Consider the following 22192-nt stretch of genomic DNA (forward strand, 5'->3'; position numbering starts at 1 on the left):
ACAAAAGCAGTGCAGGCTGAGGAAAGCCTTGCATATTCGCTGCTCTGAAGTCCCCTGAAACTCTGGAGATCCTGGCTCCTCCTCGTTGTGCGGTCTTAGCATGTTTGCCTGTTTTTCTGGTTTCAGGTCCCAATCTGTGAACTGGGGGTAAGGGTCCCTGCTTGCATGTTGCCTCACAGATGACGTTTTTGTGAAGATAAAATTAATTAGTGCTAACGAAAGGAGGAAAACAAAACTTATTAAATGCAGAATATAAAATTATAACCCTTTCTGTAAAATATCAGAGGAAAACTAGGCCCCTGGGAAGAGGATGGGAGAGAAAATGTGGGCAGGGGAATGGAGGCCAGAGGCTATGGAGACCCTTTCCCATGGGCCCTGCATGACCTGCAGGCTCAGATGGCTGAGATTCAGACAGGACTCAGCTCAAATGAGGTCACCAACAGGTCGCAGGAAGAAAGAGGAGACCACGTGGCCCAGTGCGACCTCTAGGATCCTGGGGTCAGCTCTGGCTTGGGGTTCTGCCTGTGCACTGAAGGGAGGGGTGTGGAGGTACTAGGGGCACCTGGCTTCTCTGCAGGCCTGTCTGTTTGGGGGTGGGGAAGGGGGAGGGGAAACAGGTCAAGGCTGCATGTGGGGCTCCTTTTCCTTCTTTGTGAAAATCTACCGGGACCAGCCTCACTGCCCTGTGGCTGTCAGGAGGCATGTGAGGATGAGAGAAAGGCCAGGGAACAGCAGTGGGGACAGAGCTTGCCCCCAGGCCCCACCCCTGCAGCTCTAGCAAAGGAAAGGGCTGTGACAGCATGCTCCCTTTGTGTCTCAGGCTCCTTTTAAATCTGTGCGCCTTTGGAAGGCTGGATCTGTCAGCACGGTTCATAAAAGCCACCACTTGGACAGTATCAAGAACTAAATAAAAGTTCCTGGGCAGGATGGTATTATACAGCTCTTGGTATTATACAAACTGAGACCAAAGGTGACTTTGAAATAATAGGAAGTGACAATCAGGCAGACAGGAAGGGCCTTATAAATAGATTAGAAGGCTTGCAGTGTGCTTATATTAGCTTTTTTGGTCCATAATAGTGACGACATAATAGTGCTTGGAGCTCCAAAGCAAAAGACAATGTCTTCCCTTGACTCCCCCCCCCCCCTCTTTTTAGTTCAAAAGCTCAAGAATAGGTAAAATCTAAATTTCTGAGTTTCTGTAATGAGTACAAAACTCCTTTTAGAAAAATTCTGCATGCATGTGTGCTAAGTCACTTCTGTTGTGTCCAACTCTGTGCGACCCTATGGACCAGGCTCCTCGGTCCATGGGGTTCTCCAGGCAAGAATATTGAATGGGTTGCATCCCCTCCTCCAAAGGATCTTCCCAACTGAGGGAAGGAATGTGTTTCTCTTAGTTTCCTGCATTAGCAGGTGGGTTCTCTACCACTAGCGCCACCTAGAAAACCTATCATACATAACAAGGGCTCCAGTGTGACCCCAGTGGTCACAACGGAAGTGACAATCAGGCAGACATGGGGGGAGGGGTGCTTATAAATAGATTAGAAGGCTTGCAGTGAGCTTATTTTAGCTTTTCTGGTCCATAATAGTGATGTGGTCATGTATGGATGTGAGAGTTGGACTGTGAAGAAGGCTGAGCCCTGAAGAATTGATGCTTTTGAACTATGGTCTTGGAGAAGACTCTTGAGAGTCCCTTGGACTGCAAGGAGATCCAACCAGTGCATCCTAAAGGAGATCAGTCCTGGGTGTTCTTTGGAAGGAATGATGCTAAAGCTGAAACTCCAGTACTTTGGCCACCTCATGCGAAGAGTTGACTCATTGGAAAAGACTCTGATGCTGGGAGGGATTGGGGGCAGGAGGAGAAGGGGATGACAGAGCATGAGATGGCTGGATGGCATCACCAACTCAATGGATGTGAGTTTGAGTGAACTCTGGGAGATGTTGATGGACAGGGAGGCCTGGTGTGCTGCGATTGATGGGGTTGCAGAGTCGGACATGACTGAGCGACTGAACTGAACTGAACAGCATTTGATGCTCCGATGCAAAAGACAATATCCTCCCTTGAATTCAGGATCTCACTATTGGCCCAGTGTAGAGATCCTGGTTAAAGGACAGCTCTGTTGGAAAAATATAGAGCAACACATTTGCTATCCTGATGCTCATCTATGAATCCCTGCTTCACACAAGTGCACACAATGGGCAGATCCTGGAGGGGAAGCTGAGCTTTGCAGTCTAGGAGCAGGACAAGCTACACGTCCACCACCTTGCAAGGTAACAAAGGGGCAGCAGACTGCGGGGTCACGCAAGCCCTTGTTATGCCTGATAGGATGCCGATTTGAGATCAACCAAGAAGGCAACAGAAGATTTTTTTTAAGTCACCACCAATTTCCCTAAGTATACCTTTTAGGTGTCAAGCTGAGAAGGATGGTTTGGGAGGCAGGGCTGCCCAAGGGAGGGACTTCCACCTGTGAAGGGGCAGGTGTCTGATTGCTGACAGTTCTGGCTGCTCCCACATTTTCATCTTTGTGACTGTAGCTGGGCTTCATGGTCCAGGAGGGAGACCAGCTCTAGCACAAAGATTGCATGGACCTTGTTTGGGTTGTTTTTGCAGTAGGAATCTGACATTTTAATTGTGAAATCTTTTACATTTCTGCTGAGTACATCCTGTGACCCTAGAAGAGTCGGGAGAGTTGAGCGGCTACTGTTTTCAGTATTTGTCCACCATGGAACCTAACCCAGGAGCCACCTTTCTCAAAGTTGAGGACTGGAACTCCTGGGAAGCAGAACTAGGCCAGCCATGACCAGGCACTCAGCACCCTCCCTCTGGGCAGGGCCTCAGGGCACTTCTGGGCAGAAGGGTCTTGCTCTGCCTTCTCCCCCGCCCATCTCTGTCAGCTTGAGTCAGTTAAGGAGCCTGAGCCCTGTAGGGCCAGAACCACCCCCTTAGCCAGACCCTCAGCTTCCATGCACACAGGGCCCAGTTCCATGATCTCATATGCAGTTAGTGCAGAGCCTCTGGAGACCCCAGGCCTCACCTTTGCGTTCTTCCGGGAGTGCCATTCACTGTCTGACTGCCGCAGGGGGCCTCAGGAAGCACGTGTGGACCGGATGGCATGTGGTTTCTCAATGTAGCTGTCTGGGTGACTCATGATGAGTATGTCAATGTGGGTGAGCATATGTGTTTATGTGGTTGTGCATATGTGTGAGACAGGGCATGGCTGAGACAGTGCGTATGCCAAAACATGCTTTCCTTTTTCTTCTTTCACCGTTCAGAAAGGCTGCCTTCTCCTCACACAGGTGGGTGAGGCTGAGTCTCTCATGGACAGCCTGATGTTCTAGAAGGTGGCCACAGGGAGAGTGCACAGATCCCAGGGTGCACAGTCTTTCTTGCAGCACATCCTCCTGAGGCTCTGCAGTCCCCGCTGGAAGTGGGCAGGCCTCCTGGTCTCCTGTGCTGCCTGGGGAGGCTGGCATCTGTAGCTGAGTCCCGAGTCCCAGAATGGCCTCAATCCCATCACCCAGACCACAGAACCTAGAGGAAAGGCACATGTTGCCTCTTTCCTGTGACTCTGGTCTGGCGTTCCCAGGAGGCCACCAAATCCAGAAGGCAGGTGTGGTTGTGGGGTCCCTGGGTATGGCCCTCCCTCTTGAAAGTCCTGTTTGTCCTCCTTCAGGATAACTTGTCCTCTGAGAGGGGCCAAGGTTCAGGCTCCCAGAGCCACAGGTCCCATCTTCCACTCGAGAACAGTCCCAGCAGGACCGTGGCCTCTGCAGATTGGACAGCCATCCTGTCTTTCTGGCTGCAGACACTGTTGCCAGCATCTATAGTTCCCCTTCCAGTGGTCTCAAGAAGGCAGACTCACAGCATCAGGGCAGGGAGGAGGCTAGGGCAGGGTTAGCGCAGGGACATCCCTTTGAGCCAAGGCCCAGCCTAGTGAGTGCCAGCCAGCCCCAGGGTCACACACCTGCAGCCAGCGTGGGAGCCTCTTCCCCACCAGTGTTTCCACAAGCCAACAACCATTCCTGACCCAACCTTTCCCCTCATCTCCACCTGAGCCCTCTGAGAACACCCCTGCTTGAAGCACTGCTGTAGTGGTCATTTAATCATTATATCTGGATACCAATTGGAGAGGTCAGCAGCATATTTAGGAATCACTAGTGTGTATGATGGTTGACAAATTAATGAAAACATACCTTTCACCCAAAGCAGGGGAAGGGCTGAGGGAGGCGATCGGCTGTCAGGGGCACCCCAAGCTGGCACAAGTCCCAACACTGCGGGGTGTCCCATGCCCACCCTGGGGCCCTGGCTCTCCTCCCAGCAGGACCGCGGCCCCAGGGCACAGGCAGAGGACAGAGGAGACCTGACTGTGCTGCTTTGCTCCCTGGCTTCCTGAAACCTATGTGTGCGCCTGCTTTGAGCTCCCCTCATCACCGCCTGCTTCTGAGGAAGCAACAGGTTTGCTCCCCTTTAGAGCTGTATTTCTCAAATTCCACATGCAAACTCACCCCCGGTGGAAAGGCGGGTGATGATCCAGCAGGTCTGGGTGGTTACAGAGTGCCACCCGAGTGGCTGACAAGCTCTCAGGACAGTGATGCTGCACTCCATGGGGTGCACTCCTCACTGGGGCTGCACCTATAATCCCAGTGACCAGGTGTCACCCCTTCCCTCCCAATTACATCCAAACCTCTGCAGCAGCCAAAGGTCAAGAGCTTTTAGAGAACCTATTTCAATGGACTATTTCCCTTTCCCTGTGTGCATGTGTGGGGGTCAAGGAGAGCACCAGGTCTGCTGACTCAAGAGAGCCCCTGAGCAAACACAAGACAGGCTGGTCTGTCAAAGTGAAGAGCATTTTTTGGTCTCCCCCGGCACTTGCTGTTTGCAGAGAAGCTGCGCTGGCTGGCACACAAGCTCCCACTTTCCTGAGTCTCCAGGAAGCCTCCCCTTGGCTTGCTGCCACCACACTTGTCCTCCCCAAGATGTGCTCATTTGGGACAGCTGGTGTCTAGACTTGGAGAAGAAGAAATGGACCTCTGCAAGAAAGGGAAACCATCACTGGGAAATTTCCAGTGATGGGGAGTGGCCAGGTATGGAGAATCAGTATCTTCTCGCTGAAGCCACTATCTGTCAAGCGATACAGGACAAATGATCCTCCCCTTAATGCCAACAAGCACAGAAGTGGGTGCCTTTGTCTTGGGCTTGGAAGGGCAGCTCTTTCCTTGCTGAGACACTAGGGCTGAGTGAGAAAAGAATGCAGCTGTTACTTCCTTCCTCCAAGGTCTCGACCATGTCAGCCTCGAGTTCTTAGGGCTCTTTTCACTCTCATGCAGAGGGAGGCTGAATGGTGAAGAGGGAAGGCCTCTCTGACTCTGGAGCAGGAGCCCTCGCCCTGGTCCTGGATCTTCATGTGGCTCCAGTGTGCACCTGGGTGGTGGGTTCACTTTGTGCTTCAGCAACTTTACCTGTGAGAGGAGGATGAAAATCACAGTACCACCACCTGCGAATGTGTGGTGATGACTTCCAGAGGACCCCACGCTGGTGGAGCTGCCTCCGCTCTCCTGGGAGGTACCTCGCAGCCCACCTTCTGTGGGTGGGAAGGCAGCCCCTCGGTGCTGCTGAGCACTCCCTCCAAGGCAAGGCTGTGGCCCGCCTTCCTTTCCTCCCCGCCCCCCGACAGCACCTTCCAGCTCTTCTGGTCTCTCCTGGGCTCCACAGCTTAGGTGGCAGCTTCCCACACATTCACCCCTCCTCCCCCACTCAGAGGCAGTTTCTCGGAGTGTAATGTATGAGGCACACGCATGTTCTACCTGTGATGGGTAATTTTATGTGTCAACTTGGTTGGGCCATGATACACAGACATTTGATCAAACACCAGTCTAGATGTTGCTGTGAAGGTGTTTTTTAGATAAGGTTAGCTTTTAAATCAGTAGACTTTGAATAAAGTAGATATCCCTCTTTGGAGTGACTGAGCCTCGTCCAATCAGTTGAGGCCTCAAGAAAGATCAGGCTGACTGTCCTTAAGCCAGAAAGAGTTCAACCTTCAGAAGGCTTTTGGACATGAACTGCAGCATCAACGCTTCCCTGCATCTCTAGGCTTGCCCTGTGGATTTCTTTTTCTCTCTCTCCTCACCCCTCCCTCCATCCTGTTGGATCTATTTCTTTAGAGGACCCTGACCAGTATCCCATCCAGAAGCAAGTATCAGCATCATTGCAAATGTGCTCCATTGACTGAGCATATGGGGTTCTAACATCATGAAGAGTTTTTATATCTCATGTAAAATAATAAAACATAATGCAAGAAAATCAATCAATATATTTAGTTATATTCTAATTCTTCTTCTTGGGTTCTAAAATAAATGCAAATGGTGACTGCAGCCTTGAAATTAGAAGACAATTGCTTCTTGGAAAGACAGCTATGACAAACCTAGACTGCATATTAAAAAGCCAAGACATCGTTTTGCTGACAAAGGGCCATATAGTCAAGGCTATGATCTTTCCAGTAGTCAAGTACAGATGTGAGAATTGGACCATAAAGAAGGCTGAGTGCTGAAGAATTGATGCTTTTGAACTGTAGTGTTGGACTCTTAAGAGTCCCTTGGACAGCTAGGAGATCAAACCAGTCAATCCTAAAGGAAATCAACACTGAATATTCAGTGGAAGGACTGATGCTGAAGCTGAAGCTCCAAAAGTTTGGCCACTTGACGTGAAGAGCCAACTCACTGGAAAAGACCCTGATGCTGGGAAAGATTGAAGGCAGAAGGAGAAGAGGGTGATGGACAATGAGATGGTTGGATGGCATCACTGACTCAGTGGACCTGAACTTGGGGAAACTCCAGGAGATGGTGAGGAACAGGGAGGCCTGGTGTGCTGCAGTTGAAGGGGTTGCAAAGAGTCATGTACGACTTGGCGACTGAGCAACAACGTATTCTAATTCACATAGGCAGTATTAAAGACTTGAAAGTTTTAAGAAAACTTATAGGAAAATTTTTAAATTTGAGAAAATTCTTTCTACTCACTTTATTTTTTCTCTTTAATTTGGAAATGAATGCAACCTCATTTTCATGTTGGACATGTTTGTTTTGTTGGCAGAAACCACGGTTGGTTAAGCACAAAGACGGAAGGGCTGAACAGGACAGAGTTTCTAGAACTTAGCAGGCCCCTTCTGGAGTTTGCAGGGCACCTGGGCAGGTGGATATTTTTAGCCCCCAGGTGATTGTAACAGGCAATCAGGACTGAGTAAGAATTGCTTCCTGGGCAGCATCTGACCTTACCTGATGCAGAAGTCCTTTGATGGAGCTCTTGACAGGACACAAGATCAAATAGAACAGTTCAGCAGATGAAACAGGGCAAGAGAAGGACTCTGGAAGATGAGAGTTTCACCTCCCCTAGGAAGAGGGTTAAGAGAGAAGCAGCTGGTTCTAAGGAACAATACACAGTTCTGCTGTGTGCACAGAAGAGAAGCTTATTCCAAGTAGGTACGGGAAAGATGTGGACAGAGAAAGAGCAAGGATAGGAGAGCCTTAGGCTTCAGGCCCCTGCAGCAACATCACTGTTACATGGAGGGAGACAAAACTATTAACTAACTTTGCCACTGAATAAGTGCTCTCTTTTGGAGGATTATTTTTTAGCATAAATTCTGAAAGCATTGCAGAAAAGTTGTGATATATGGTGATTTTTAGTGTGCCTGTGGGTTTGTCATCTTTTAAAAATTGCCATGAAGGCCTTTTTGGCAGTGGTTCTCCCCAATTCAACATCAGGCACAGAAGTGTTGCCCCACCTACTCCTTCCCCAGCTGGGAGTGAACTCTTAAACCAAGCCATCAGCACCTAGGGGAAACAGTCAACTGGATTTGTAGACCAGCAGACACACTGAAAAGTGGTGCTTCAGCAAATCCCCCAGAGCCACTAAAACATCCCAGGTCTGATAACCATTGAGGCAACTTTTTCCTTGATACCTGCCAAACAGTTTATTAATCACATTGCTTCCACTTTTAGTAAGTCCTCTGACCATGGGTGGCAGTTTTATGCCATTCAGTTCAGTTCAGTCATTCAGTCGTGTCCAACTCTTTGTAACCCCACGGACTGCAGCACTCCAGGCCTCCTTGTCTGTCACCAACTCCCGGAGTTTACTCAAACTTGTGTCCATTGGGTCAGTGATGCCACTAGATAGCTGATATATCATCCCAGAGTCTGGAGTCTGCTGTCTGCCTGATGCTGAGAGCTAAGTGGTAAGTAGAGAGATGGAGAGTCTGATGGACAGATGGATGGATGGATATACACACACACATAAGAAAGAAGGGGGACAGATAGATTGATAGGTGAATGGATTTGGTAGTGATTTCTGTGTGGGTCCCATGAAACAGTCCATCTCCAAATGATTTCATTTCATCCTTATAGTAATTCTCCTGAACAGGTAAAGATATAATTACTTCTGATTTATGGATGGGGATACATCATGACCTCTGTGTTAAGTAGCTCATACAAAATCACACCACTTGCAGGAATCCAAGCAAGGACTCAAAGGACTTGTTTTCTCTACAGTGCTTCTCAGGAAATGGCTTCTGTCCTAAACCATCTCTCCTCTCAGAGAGAGAAGGCCCACCCAGGAAAGATCAGGGAGAAGGGAGTGATGGCCCTTTCTTGATACACATTTGTTTATCTGCAACAGCCCAAGAAGAAATATGAAGATGTTTATTCCTCCTAGCTTTTTTCTTCCAATCAAATGCAAGTCTTGGAGAAAAGAGATCTGCAAACCAACAGCAAGGTTCAGTGATCGTATGGAAAGTTACGGATGATGATGAGACGAAGAAGATGCCACGAGCTGTCCGCAGCTCACCATGAAGACACTGCAGTCCTTAGCTCCTCTTCCCTTTAGCCTGTGGACCTTCTCCTGAAACACTGAGATGGACCCATGGCAGCGTTCTTTTGGCGAACTCTTCTGAGCTTCATCTTCCCCAGTGGTCAAAACCAAGAGGCCTTCTGAAACAGCAGTCAGGGACAGGTCTCAACACACTAGTCTTGTGGGTTTATTCCTGTGAAGTTCTCTCTGTGTTTCCCACACTAAAAACAAAAGAAAAAACTGAATTTCACTGTCTTCAATCTCAATTATCTTGAATGGGGACTTGTTTATTCAACACTTTAGTTCAAGGCACATGGCATTCAAGAGAAATCAAGTCCATCATCTGTGGCAGACCATTGATGTCAAATGAACTCCCCCTTCCCTCTGGGATTCGGTCCAGTTTCTAGAGTTCCTTCTGATTTCTGCAAGTGTCTCTCAGATCTCGTCATCTCTGTGTACTAGAGATACAATAGCCAAGAATATGCTCTGTCTGCCGCAGTGCCTTCCCTCCCCACCAAACCCCTCCTCCCAGGGGAATCCTGCCCACTTAACCCCTGACTGTCCAAGTTTACCAGTCCAGTAGGAGTGATCTCAGAGGGTAGCAGTGAGCAGTCCTGAAGAGAGATCTTGGTTCCCTGCCTAGAAATTAAACCTTGGTAACCTGGATGGAAACCAAGAGTCCTAGCCACTGGATCATATGGGCTAGAGGCTAGAAGCAAAGTGGCCCTTGCTTTTGCCCCGGTTGAAAGCAAGAATGTTTCAAGGAGGCAAAAACTGTAAGTGTAAAGTGAAAGTCGCTCAGTCGTGTCTGACTATTTGTGACCCCATGGACTATACAGTCCATGGAAATTTCCAGGCCAGAATACTGGAGTGGGTAACCTTTCGCTTCTCCAGGGTATCTTCCCAACCCAGGGATCAAACCCAGGTCTCTCACATTGCATGTGGATTCTTTACCAGCTGAGCCACAAAGAAGAAAAGACCCAAAAGGAGATGAAATATTTATAATACATATTCAACAAAGAACTTGTATCCAGAATATATGAAGAACTATGACAACTCAATGACAAAGAACTTAATTTCTCTTTTGAAAATTAAGCAAAAGACTTGAGTAAATACTTTATAGAAGGTAGTAAACAACCACTGAACATATGAACAGGAGGTCGATATCATACATATCAGTAAAATGTCAATGACATTATGAGATACCACTTCACACCACTAGAATGTCTAAAGTTGAAAAGACTTATAACTCCAAATCTGGCTAGGATTGAGATCAGCCTGGAAACTAACACACTACTGGTGAGAGTGTGAAATGGCACAACCCCTCTGGAAAGCAGTTTGATGGATTCTTACCCTATCACCCCATCTCTCAGCAGTGTCACTTTGGTGCTGACCTAAGAGAAATAAAAATACACACTCCCAATAATAGCTGTGCAGAAATATTTCAAGCCAGGTTGTTTATCATAGCTTCAAACTGGGAAACTCGAAATGTTCATCATCAAGAGAACTGATGACATAATCGTGGGATGGAACACAAACCAGCAACAAGAATAGCACTATTGATACACATTAGCAACATGGATAAACCTCAAAATATTTCACTGGTAAGAAGTCAGACACCAAACTGAGATTCAAGAACAGGTACAGAAATTTGTTCAGTGATAAGGGTAGGCAAGTGGAGACCTCTGGAGTATGGTTATGTCTTTACAAAAAATTAAAGAACTGTTCACTAAAATCTGTTCATTTTACTGTATGGAAAGTATACCTCAGTAAAAGCCAAAGTTGGGAGTGACCACTTGCTTCTCCTCAATTCCATGGACCACTGCAAGCCTTGGGCCCTGTGTTTAGAACAAGTTCTGCCAGCCACCCCAGGACCAGCTGGAGCAGGCTGGCCTGCGGCAGGGGCATGGATGGGGCAGGGGGATGAGGGAGGTTGGCTACAGGAATGGAAGTTCAAAAGATGGTACCAGCATTTTCTTCTTCCTCAGAGCTGGGTGGGTGAGCCAACTTCCAGCATGATGAGGCTCTCCGCTGCAGACTGGAACCTCCAGCTGGAAGCCAGAACCTGGCAACCGTAGCCTCATTTCTGGAGCAGTGGAGGTGTCAGAACCCACAGAGTGTGCTCCCTGGGTCAGGCTGCCCTTGCTCCCATTCAGGGCCTCAGTCCTGGGCCAGCTACCTGGCTGCCCCTGCCTGTCCCCGTCATCACCGCGGTGGGAGCACCAGCTCCCAGAGCCCTACAGGGCTATAGATAATGAGGGCCCTGCACACCCAAGCTCACGCCGTGAGACTTATCGGCCTGGGTAGTGATGCTTAACACTTTCCCCTCAGTTTTCTGTTGTGCATTATTGTCAGCACCACCTTCTGTCTCTCTTCGCTGCCTCTTCCCCCTTCCCTTCCCCCTTCCTCCGCTTCCCTCTTTTTCCTTCTTTTATTGTAGCTCCCAAAGGCACTCAGTACATCATTTTCAAAACAAATAGAGAGTGCCCTCCCTGTATTTGGTTCCAGAAGTTGAAGAATAAGAAAGACTTTGCTCAGGACAGAGCAGCTAGCAGTGAAAAGGAAGCAGGATTTTTATTTTCATAGGCACTGTTTTCGTACTCACTAAATTCAGTTCAGAGAACATCGGCTGAGCACCTGCTCCACCTTGGGCCCTGTGCTAGCTGCCTGGAAACAAGAAGGAGTAAACGCATTCCATCCCCTCACAGAGCTGTCAGGCCATGTGTTGCAAGAGCCTTGAAAGCTTCCAAAAAGAACTTGGGGTGAAGAAAATAACTGTATGTGCATCATGTTTCCTCCCCTCAACAATCCATTATGTAAGCCCAGATTTTTTTTTTAATACTTTCAATTTGTTTGAAAGTAAAAACAATTTACTTGACAGCAAGTTTTAGACTGACTACAAATTTCCAGAAGTAATTCAGGAAGGCTTCAGAAGTTGATTAGCAAAATTGGATGAAATAGAAACTTCTGAGCAGAGGCTTTGAGACGGTGCTTAGGAAGAGGACTTCTTACACTTGGAAGCCCTTCTAGTGCTGATAGTGAGCAGGGTTCTTGATGAGGGTTGCAGGGACAAGGTTACATAGTCAGGAAGCAGCTCATTGCAATTCAGAATGAAAAGTGCCCTGTGAAGTGTGTACAGGGGTGATGCTACTGCGAGGAGGCTCAGCTGTCATGGGAATTTCAAGGGGAGAAACGACACACGGAGGGAGAAGGACTTTACCAGAGGAGAACAGAGCGAGGCTGACAAGTGTTACTGGTGGGGAACAAGGCGTACTGACAGTCTCTGCTTGGCCAAACTCCCATTGGCAATTCTGAGCTCTTCTTCACCTAGGCCCTCCGTTTGGCATGATCCTAAGGGCCAGATTTTAGTAAGATGACTGATCGGTCAGTCAAGCCAGCATCTCCCACCCTCAACACCTGGTCACACTTGAAATTTCACCAGATTCGTCAACCACCCCGCCACCCCCCTCCCCAGCGCACACCTCCCAAGGACTTCTGCTTCATCTGGCACGCCCTCAGCAAGGATCCTATAAGGCTGGTTTCACCAGCATCTCTAACCCTTGTCTCCTGTTAGTAACTGTGTCCTCTGACCCCAACAGGCCCTTGGCTCTGCTATGTTCAAAACTGCACCTGGTTCTGTACTGATGTCTCCTTTCCCTTCTTGCCATAGCTCCTGAGTAAATTCTAATTTTACCACTTTAACTGCTGTCCAGATCTGTTTTTTCTCTGATGTGTCTATTGGGACAGGCTGGGCTATACTGAGTAACAATATCTCGAGGATTGCAGGGGCTTAAAACAACGAGGTTTCTGTATCCCTCTTGGTAACACCCACCTCACTGGCATGGGCTCTGCGGGCAGTGTCTCCTTCAGTGGCAGAACCTCCGCCTCAAGCACTAATAACAGGACGCAGTCAGGAGGCAGAGTGGTCACACCTGAGGCGGATGCATGCGTCACAGGTTTGCCCTGGGGGCTGCTCCGCTGAGCTGACCTGGTCCTTTCTCCATTCTGTCTCCCAAACCATGAGGTTACCCCGCCTTTCATATGTGTCTGAAACCATGTGGATGGCTCAAAGGGCCTGCTCAACCACATTCCATAGATTGAACTCTACTGTGGGATGCCCTTTAAGACAGGGAAGACACCAGAATTGTGTTTCAGAAAAATAATTCCGCTGGTGTCCTGGTGACAGCAGACAGGGAGGAAGTCTCTGCATCTCCTAAGATGCCGAGTGGAGAAATAATGATGGCTTTGAGAGACATTCCTGAGGTAAAGTGAATGGGATTTGGTGAATACCTTGCTCTGTGAGTTGACAGAGTGAAAGGCTCCAGGACAGGCTGTTGGTGGAGCAGAGAGCCATGGGAGAAGCCAGGCTGGGGTGCCCAGGCCCTCACGCCCCTCCTGGTGGGTGAGGCACCTCACTGTCGGTCCAGTCATCTCAGTGGGGGCTGAAGGGCTGGCCATCGGTGGGGCCGAGGAGGAGGGCACCACGCTTGAGGAGGCTCAGAAGCAAGCTGGCAAAGAGAGGGCAGGGAAGAGCACCCAGGACGCTGAGGGGGCAAGGCCTCTCGGAAGCAGGGCCCAGCCTACTTTCCAGCCTGCTGGGGAATCTGCAGAAATATATCTGAAAAAAACATCCATTTGGCCAATGATAAATTCTCGGTATATTTGCAAGAGTGATTTCAGTGCAGGGTTGGAGGCAGACATAGCAAAAAGGCTGAGGTTCTTCAAAGGATTCTGAATGGGCTCTTCTCACTCCTCAGAGAGTCCCTGCTTCCTTACTCTCCCGAATCACCTCGCAGAGCATTTCTCTCTAGACCTTTTCTTCACACTGTCCTCTCCAGGCTACTTGCACCTGTTTCCCTCAGATGGTCTTGCTTCTAGAGGCCCGTGTGACCACCTATACGGGCATTCCCACCACATCTGGAGTCATCACCTGGCTCTGGAGGCCCATATGGCTGTCTGTATGGGGCGTTCCCACCAGTCTGGCATCATCACCTGGCTCTGGAGACCTGTGTGACCATCTGTATAGGCGTGCCCACCCTGTCTGGAACATTACCTAGCTCTGGAGGCCCATGTGACCACCTGTATGGGCATTCCCACCCCGTCTGGCATCATTGCCTGCCTCTGGAGGCCAGTGTGACCGTCTGTATGGGTGTTCCCACCCAGTCTGGATCATCACCTGGCTCTGTAGGCCCACGTGACCATCTGTATGGGCATTCCCACCCCGTCTGGCGTCATCACCTGGCTCTGGATGCCCATGTGACTGTCTGTACGGGCTTTCCCACCATGTCTGGAACATCACCTGGCTCTGGAGGCCTGTGTGACAGTCTGTACAGGGCGTTCCCACCCCATCTAGAATCATCGCCTGATTCTGGAGGCCCATGTGACCGTCTGTATGGGCGTTCCCATCCCATCTAGAATCATCACCTGGCTCTGGAGGCCCATGTAACTGTCTGTATTTGGCATTCCCACCCTGTCTAGAATCATCACCTGGCTCTGGAGGCCCATGTGACCATCTGTATGGGTGTTCCCACCCCATCTGGCATCATCACCTGGCTCTGGAAGCCCATGTGACTGTCTGTACGGGCGTTCCCACCCCATCTGGCATCATCACTTGGCTCTGGAGGCCTGTGTGACTGTCTGTACAGGCGTTCCCACCCCATCTGGCAGCATCACCTGGCTCTGGAGACCCGTGTGACCGTCTGTATGGGCGTTCCCACTCCGTCTGGAATCATCGCCTGGCTCTAGCTTCTGTGCTGCACTGTAAACAGGAACTGTGTTGCGCTGTCTTTGCAAACTTAGTGTCTGCCTCCAAGGAAGATTTTCGAAATATAACATAAGAGGAGAAAGAGGCAAGAAGAGCTTGAGGGAATGAGGGGGACAAGCACGTTTTCAGAGGAAAGGGAGTCAATAAAGAGAAAGACTGAACATAAAAAAAAGAAAGCAGACCACAGACTAGACATTTCTTTTCTGTAGAAGTGAAATAGCCTTGGCATGAAGACATGCAGTGTCTCTGAGTCAGAGGCTCCTCTGAAGCAGTAAGGTGTCAGCTCAATCAGCTTAAGGAGAACCTTGTTAGCTCCCACCAGATCTTCAGTGGTGTATGTGCAGGTCTTCTTTTATTGCACTTTGCTTTTTGTGTTTCATAGATAAGTGCATTTTTTACAAATTTGAAGGTTTGTGGCAACCTTGTATCAAGTAAGTCTTAGACGTCATTTCTTCCAATAGTATTTGCTCACTTCTTGCTTCTATCACTTTTGGTAATTCTAGCAATATTTCAAATCTTTTTAAATTATATATGTTATGGTGATCTGTGGTCAGTGATCCTTGATGTTACAGTTATAATTCTTTTCTGGAGGGGGGACCTTGAAATACAGTCACATAAGACAGTGAATTTAATTAATAAATGCTATGTGTGTTCTGACTGCTCTGCTGACCAGCTGTTCCCCTGTTTCTCTCCTCCTCAGACAGCCTTATTTCCTAAGACACAACAGTACTGAAATTAGGCCAATTAACAACTTTACAATGGCCTCTAATTGTTCAAGTGAAAGAAGAGTTGCATGTTTCACTTCAAATCAAAAGCTAGAAATGATTAAGCTTACTGAGGAAGGCATGCCAAAATCCAATATAGGCCAAGAAGTAGTAGACCTCTTATGCTAAACAGTTAGCCAAGTTGTAAATGCACAGGAAAAGTTCTAAAGAGAGGTTAAAAGTACTGTTCCAGTGAACACACAAATAGTAAGAAAACCACACAGCTTTATCACTTAGATGGAGAAAGTGTTAGTGGTCTGGATAGAGGAACAAAAGAGCCACAACATTCCCTTAAGTCAAAGAATAATTCATCGAGGTCTTCAGTTCAGTCGCTCAGTCGTGTCCAACTCTTTGTGATCCCATGGACTACAGCACGCCAGTCTTCTCTGTCCATCACCAACTTCGGAGCTTACTCAAACTCATGCCCATTGAGTCAGTGACATGATCCAACCATCTTATCCTCTATCATCCCCCTCTCCTCCTGCCTTCAATCTTTCCCAGCATCAGGGTCTTTTCCAATGAGTCAGCTCTTTACATCATGTGGCAAAAGTATTGGAGTTTCAGCTTCAGCATCAGTCCTTCCAATGAATATTCAGGACTGATTTCCTTTAAGATTGACTGGTCTGATCTCCTTGCAGTCCAAGGGACTCTAAAGAGTCTTCTCCAACACCACAGTTCAAAAGCACCATTCTTCTGTGCTCAGATTTCTTTATAGTAGTTCAACTCTCACATCCATACATGACCACTGGAAAAACTATAGCTTTGACTAGATGGACCTTTGCTGACAAAGTAATGTCTCTGCTTTTCAATATGCTGTCTAGATTGGTCATAGCTTTTCTTCCAAGCAGCAAGCATCCTGTAATTTCATGGCTGCAATCACCATCTGCAGTGATTTTGGAGCCCCCCCAAATAATGTCTGTCACTGTTTTCATTGTTTCCCCAGTGAGTTGCCATGAAGTGATGGGACCAGATGCCATAATCTTAGTTTTCTGAATGTTGAGATTTAAATCAGTTTTTTTTTAAAATTAATTTGTTTATTTTAATGGAGGCTAATTACAATACTGTGGTGGCTTTTGCCATACATTGACATGAATCAGCCATGGATGTACATGTGTCCCCCCATCCTGAATTCCCCTTCCACCTCCCTCTCCATCCCATCCCTTAAGCCAACTTTTCACTCTCTTCTTACACTTTTGTAAAGAGGTTATTTAGTTCTTCTTCACTTTCTGTCATAAGGGTGGTGTCATCTGCAAATCTGAGGTTATTGATATTTCTCCAGGCAATCTCAATTCCAGCTTGTGTTTCTTCCAGTCCAGTGCTTCTCATGATGTACTCTGCATATAAGTTAAATAAGCAGGGTGACAATATACAGCCTTGATGTACTCCTTTTCCTATTTGGAACCAGTCTGTTGTTCCATGTCCAGTTCTAACTGTTGCTTCCTGACCTGCATACAGATTTCTCAGGAGGCAGGTAATGTGGTCTGGTATTCCCATCTCTTAAGAATTTTCCACAGTTTGTTTTAATCCACACAGTCAAAGGCTTTGGCATAGTCAGTAAAGCAGAAGTAGATGTTTTTCTGGAACTCTCTTGCTTTTTTGATGATCCAGTAGATGTTTTCAATTTGATCTCTGATTCCTCTGCCATTTCTAAATCCACCTTGAACATCTGGAAGTTCATGGTTCACGTATTGTTGGACGGAGGTTCCATGTCATTGTATAGGAGGCAGTGATCAAGACCATCCCCAAGAAAAAGAAATGCAAAAAGGCAAAATGGTTTTTGAGGAGGCCTTACAAATACCTGTTTTCATTCCAATTCCAAAGAAAGGAAATGCAAAAGAATGCTCAAACTACCGCACAATTGCACTCATTTCACAAGCTAGTAAAGTAATGCTCAAAATTCTCCAAGCCAGGCTTCAGCAATACATGAACTGTGAACTCCCTGATGTTCAAGCTGGTTTTCGAAAAGGCAGAGGAACCAGAGATCAAATTGCCAACATCTGCTGGATCATGGGAAAAGCAAGACAGTTCCAGAAAAATATCTATTTCTGCTTTATTGACTATGCCAAAGCCTTTGACTGTGTGGATCACAATCAACTGTGGAAAATTCTGAAAGAGGTGGGAATACCAGACCACCTAACCTGCCTCTTGAGAAATCTGTATGCAGGTCAGGAGGCAACAGTTAGAACTGGACATGGAACAACAGACTGGTTCCAAATAGGAAAAGGAGTACGTCAAGGCTGTATATTGTCACCCTGCTTATTTAACTTATATGCAGAGTACATCATGAGAAACCCTGGACTGGAAGAAGCACTAGCTGGAATCAAGATTGCCTGGAGAAATATCAATAACCTCAGATATGCTGATGACACCACCCTTGTGGCAGAAAGTGAAGAGGAGCTAAAAAGCCTCTTGATGAAAGTGAAAGAGGAGAGCGAAAAAGTTGGCTTAAAGTTCAACATTCAGAAAACGAAGATCATGGCATCCGGTCCCATCACTTCATGGGAAATAGATGGGGAAACAGTGGAAACAGTGTCAGACTTTATTTTTTGGGGCTCCAAAATCACTGCAGATGGTGACTGCAGCCATGAAATTAAAAGACGCTTACTCCTTGGAAGAAAAGTTATGACCAACCTAGATAGCATATTCAAAAGCAGAGACATTACTTTGCTGACTAAGGTCCATCTAGTCAAGGCTCTGGTTTTTCCTGTGGTCATGTATGGATGTGAGAGTTGGACTGTGAAGAAAGCTTAGTGCCGAAGAATTGATGCTTTTGAACTGTGGTGTTGGAGAAGACTCTTGAGAGTCCCTTGGACTGCAAGGAGATCCAACCAGTCCATTCTGAAGGAGATCAGTCCTGGGATTTCTTTGGAAAGAATGATGTTAAAGCTGAAACTCCAGTATTTTGGCCACCTCATGCGAAGAGTTGACTCATTGGAAAAGACTCTGATGCTGGGAGGGATTGGGGGCAGGAGGAGAAGGGGACAATAGAGGATGAGATGGCTGGATGGCATCACTGACTTGATGGACGTGAGTCTGAGTGAACTCCGGGAAATGGTGATGAACAGGGAGGCCTGGTGTGCTGCGATTCATGGGGTCGCAAAGAGTCGGACACGACTGAGTGACTGAACTGAACTGAACTACAAATACCTGAGAAAAGAAGAGAAGCTAAAGACAAAGGAGAAAAGGAAAGATATATACCCATTTGAATTCAGAGTTCCAAAGAATAGCAAGGAGAGATAAGAAAGCCTTCCTCAGTGATCAATGCAAAGAAATAGAGGAAAACAACAGAATGGGAAAGACTAGAGATCTCTTAGACATACCGAGGGAACATTCCATGCAAAGATGGGCTCAATAAAGGACAGAAATGGTATGGACCTAACAGAAGCAGAAGATATTAAGACGAAGTGGCAAGAATACACAGAAGAACTCTACAAAAAAGATCTTCATGACTCAGATAACCATGATGGTGTGATCACTCAACTAGAGCCAGACATCCTGGAGTGCGAAGTCAAGTGGGCCTTAGGAAGCATCACTACGAACAAAGCTAGTGGAGGTGATGGAATTCCAGTTGAGCTATTTCAAATCCTAAAAGATGATGTTGTGAAAGTGCTGCACCTTATGCCAGCAAATTTGGAAAACTCAGCAGTGGCCACAGGACTGGAAAAGGTCAGTTTTCATTCCAATCCCAAAGAAAGGCAATGCCAAAGAATGTTCAAACTAAGGGCTTTCTCAGTAAAATTTTAATTCCATTATCTGCTGATGGGTGGGGTTGTGCTTCCTCCCTGATAGTGTTTTGGTCTGAGGTGACCCAGCCCTGGTATCAGTGGGCTCTATGGCTGGGTTGATGGCAAACTCTGAGAGGGTTTACGCCATAGGGGACTTTCCCAGACTGCTGTTGTCAGTCCCTCTGTGCCCATGGTGAGCCCCTTCCAACCCATGCCTCCACAGGAGACCCTCCAACTCTAGCAGGTAGTTTTGGTTCAGTCTCCTGTGGAGACACTGCTCCTTTCCTTGAGTCTTGGTGTGCACAAGGGTTTGTTTGTGCCCACCAAGACTGGAGTCTGTTTCCCCCAGTCCTGCAGAAGTCTTGTAATCAAATCCCACTGGCCTTTAAGGTCAAATTCCCTGGGGATTCCCAGTCCCTTTTTTGGGTCCCCAGGCTGGGAAGCCTGACGTGACGTTCCTAACCTTCACTACAGTGGGAGAACTTCTTTGGAATTACTGTTCTCCAGTTAGTGGGTCACCTTTGGATGTGGGGTAACTTTTTTCTTGTGGGTTCCAATGTCCTCCAGTAGATGGTTGTTCACCAGCCAGTTGTGATTCTGACACTCCCATAAATGTGTTTCTTTGTAATAAATTTGGACACTCATGGGGTGATAGCGAATCTATCACTATCTTGTTCACTAGTGATGTTTCATTATTGTGTTCTTAGGATGTGCTTTTAAATTCTCTTCCTTTATACCTTAGCATGCCAAGGGTGATGGGTGGCCTTTACACTAAATTCTGTCACTCACAAGACCTGGGGTAGCAGGAGCGGCAGAGAGGAAGGCAGGAAAAAAGACTTCAGGAATATATCCGTCCTCTAACTCAGCAAAGCACCCCTCCTTCATGTGCCTGCCGAGTTTTCGTTTGCTTCACATATATGTAACAGAGACATTTTACAAAACCTAAACATTAAGTCTTCAGATTTACCTTAAAGTTCTGCACCCTTGAAGTCCCTTTCGTATGAGGTCAGGGTCCCTAGGAGAGTGCACTTCACCTCTTGAGCAAGGCAGCAGGGTGATTAGGACACATCCTAAAGATTCCCGTAGCCCTCGTCCCAGGTCCAGGACCAGTCCTTGGAGAGCCAGACTGGGAGAGAAAAAGAGCACCCACCCCAGTAAGTAGGCTCTTCCCTGGTGACCAAGAGGTTAAAGTGTCTGCCTCTAATGCGGGAGACCTGGGTTCGATCCCTGGGTTGGAAAGATCCCCTGGAAAAGGAAATGGCAACCCACTCCAGTATTCTTGCCTGGAGAAGCCCATGAACGGAGGAGTCTGGTGGGCTACAGTCCATAGAGTCGCAAAGAGTCGGACACGACTGAGCAACTTTAACTAACTAACCCAGTATTTGGGACATATTTATGTTTAAAAGTTGAAAGTGCAAGTCACTCAGTCGTGTCCAACTCTTTGTGACCCCATGAGCTACACAGTCCATGGAATTCTCCAAGCCAGAATACTGGAGTGGGTAGCCTTTCCCTTCTCCAGCAGATCTTCCCAACCCAGGAATCGAACTGGGGTCTCCTGCATTGCAGGCAGATTTTGTACCAACTGAGCTATCAGGGAAATTATTTAAACATAAATAACATAACCCTCTGCCCCTTGCAGAGGTTTTAGTTGGAAAGGAAGGTGCACATCAGTTGAATGAGGAATCCAAAGGTGAAGGCCACCAAACAAGACAGTGGGCTCATCAAGTTCCTGCAAGGTGTAACGTGGTTGGCAGAAGAGACTCTGAAGTTCAGCTTTCCCAGGGCTGCCCTCATTCCCAGGATGTGGAGGGGGGCCTACGGTCCCAGCAAGGGAGTCCCAGGCACCAAAGCAGTGGAGAGGAGCAGAGCGGGGTTAAATCTGAACTTCAGATAAGCAACATGTGTATGCGGCTTTTGATCTATTTTTAAATTGAGGTATATTTGATTTACAATGTTGTGTCTATTTCTGGTATACAGCAAAGTGATTCAGTTATACAAATACATATGTATTTCTTATATATATAGGAATGTTTTCCAGATTCTTTTCCATTTTAGGTTATTACAAGAAGTTGAGTATAGTTTCCTGTGCTATATAGTAGAATTTTGTAAACAAAATAATTTTTTTGAGTAAGAGTAGATCCCATACAATATTTGGGACACACTTATGTTTAAAAAATTATTTGTTTTTTATCTGAAATTCACATTTAACTGGCAATACTGTATTTTATTTGGCAACCCTAAATTATTTTTGTGCCCGATAGCAATTAGCTATTTCCATTTACATTATGGTTGGTGTGCTATGTGCTTAGTTGCTCAGTCATGTCCAACTCTTTGCAACTCCATGGACTGTAGCCCGCCAGGCTCCCCTGTCCATAAGGCTTCTCCAGGCAAGAATGCTGGAGTGGGTTGCCATGCCCTCCTTCAGGGGCTCTTCCCAATCTGGGGATTGAATACAGGTCTCCCATATTGCAGGCAGATTCTTTACTGTCTGAGCTGCAAAGGAAGCCCAACTACAGCCATGGTTGGTATAGCTATCATGAAATATTGATACAAGCATCAGTTCTGCAGAACTGCTGGAGTTGTTAAACTGGGTGCCAGCTTATTTAATACATTAATAAGGAGCACATCTTATCATGTTAGGAAAACACCCAACCTTTCCTTCCTGCATGTCTCCTGTACCCCCCACGCAGATAATGTCACATCTGGGGCTTCTGGTCACCATACATATGGGTTTCCCCTCACCAAGCAACTTTGAAACACCAGTTGAGTGTCCTACAGCTTAACTCAGTATGCGGTGTCCTACATGACCCCATATACTAGTAGATAGCATCAGAGCCCATGGGTGAAGCGTTCAGTTTAACAAGACCATCCCCATTTCAGGTGCCAGTCTCAAGCTGTGGGTTCCCAGGTTGCCCACAACTTCTGTCCCATTGGGCTACAGTCAGAAGTTCCCACAACCCCTTCTTCATTTAATGAATTTGCTAGAGTGAGCAGCTCATGGAACTCAGAGGAACATTCGCTTACATCAGTGTATTAAAGCACATGAGAAAGGATACAGATAAACAGCCTGATGAAGAAATACTTCTGGCGAGTTCTGGGAGTGTCC

The 22192-nt window shown here is 47.2% G+C and overlaps 1 pseudogene; it reads right to left on the minus strand.

Annotated features, from left to right (window-relative positions):
• The window catches only part of LOC128066964 (eukaryotic translation initiation factor 4E-like), a 62386-nt pseudogene extending 51347 nt beyond the window's left edge, over window positions 1-11039 (minus strand).
• Window positions 11040-22192: the final 11153 nt, after the last annotated feature.

The sequence above is a fragment of the Budorcas taxicolor genome, chromosome 21 (genome assembly GCF_023091745.1).
Source record: "Budorcas taxicolor isolate Tak-1 chromosome 21, Takin1.1, whole genome shotgun sequence".
In the NCBI taxonomy this organism is placed as follows: Eukaryota; Metazoa; Chordata; class Mammalia; order Artiodactyla; family Bovidae; genus Budorcas; species Budorcas taxicolor.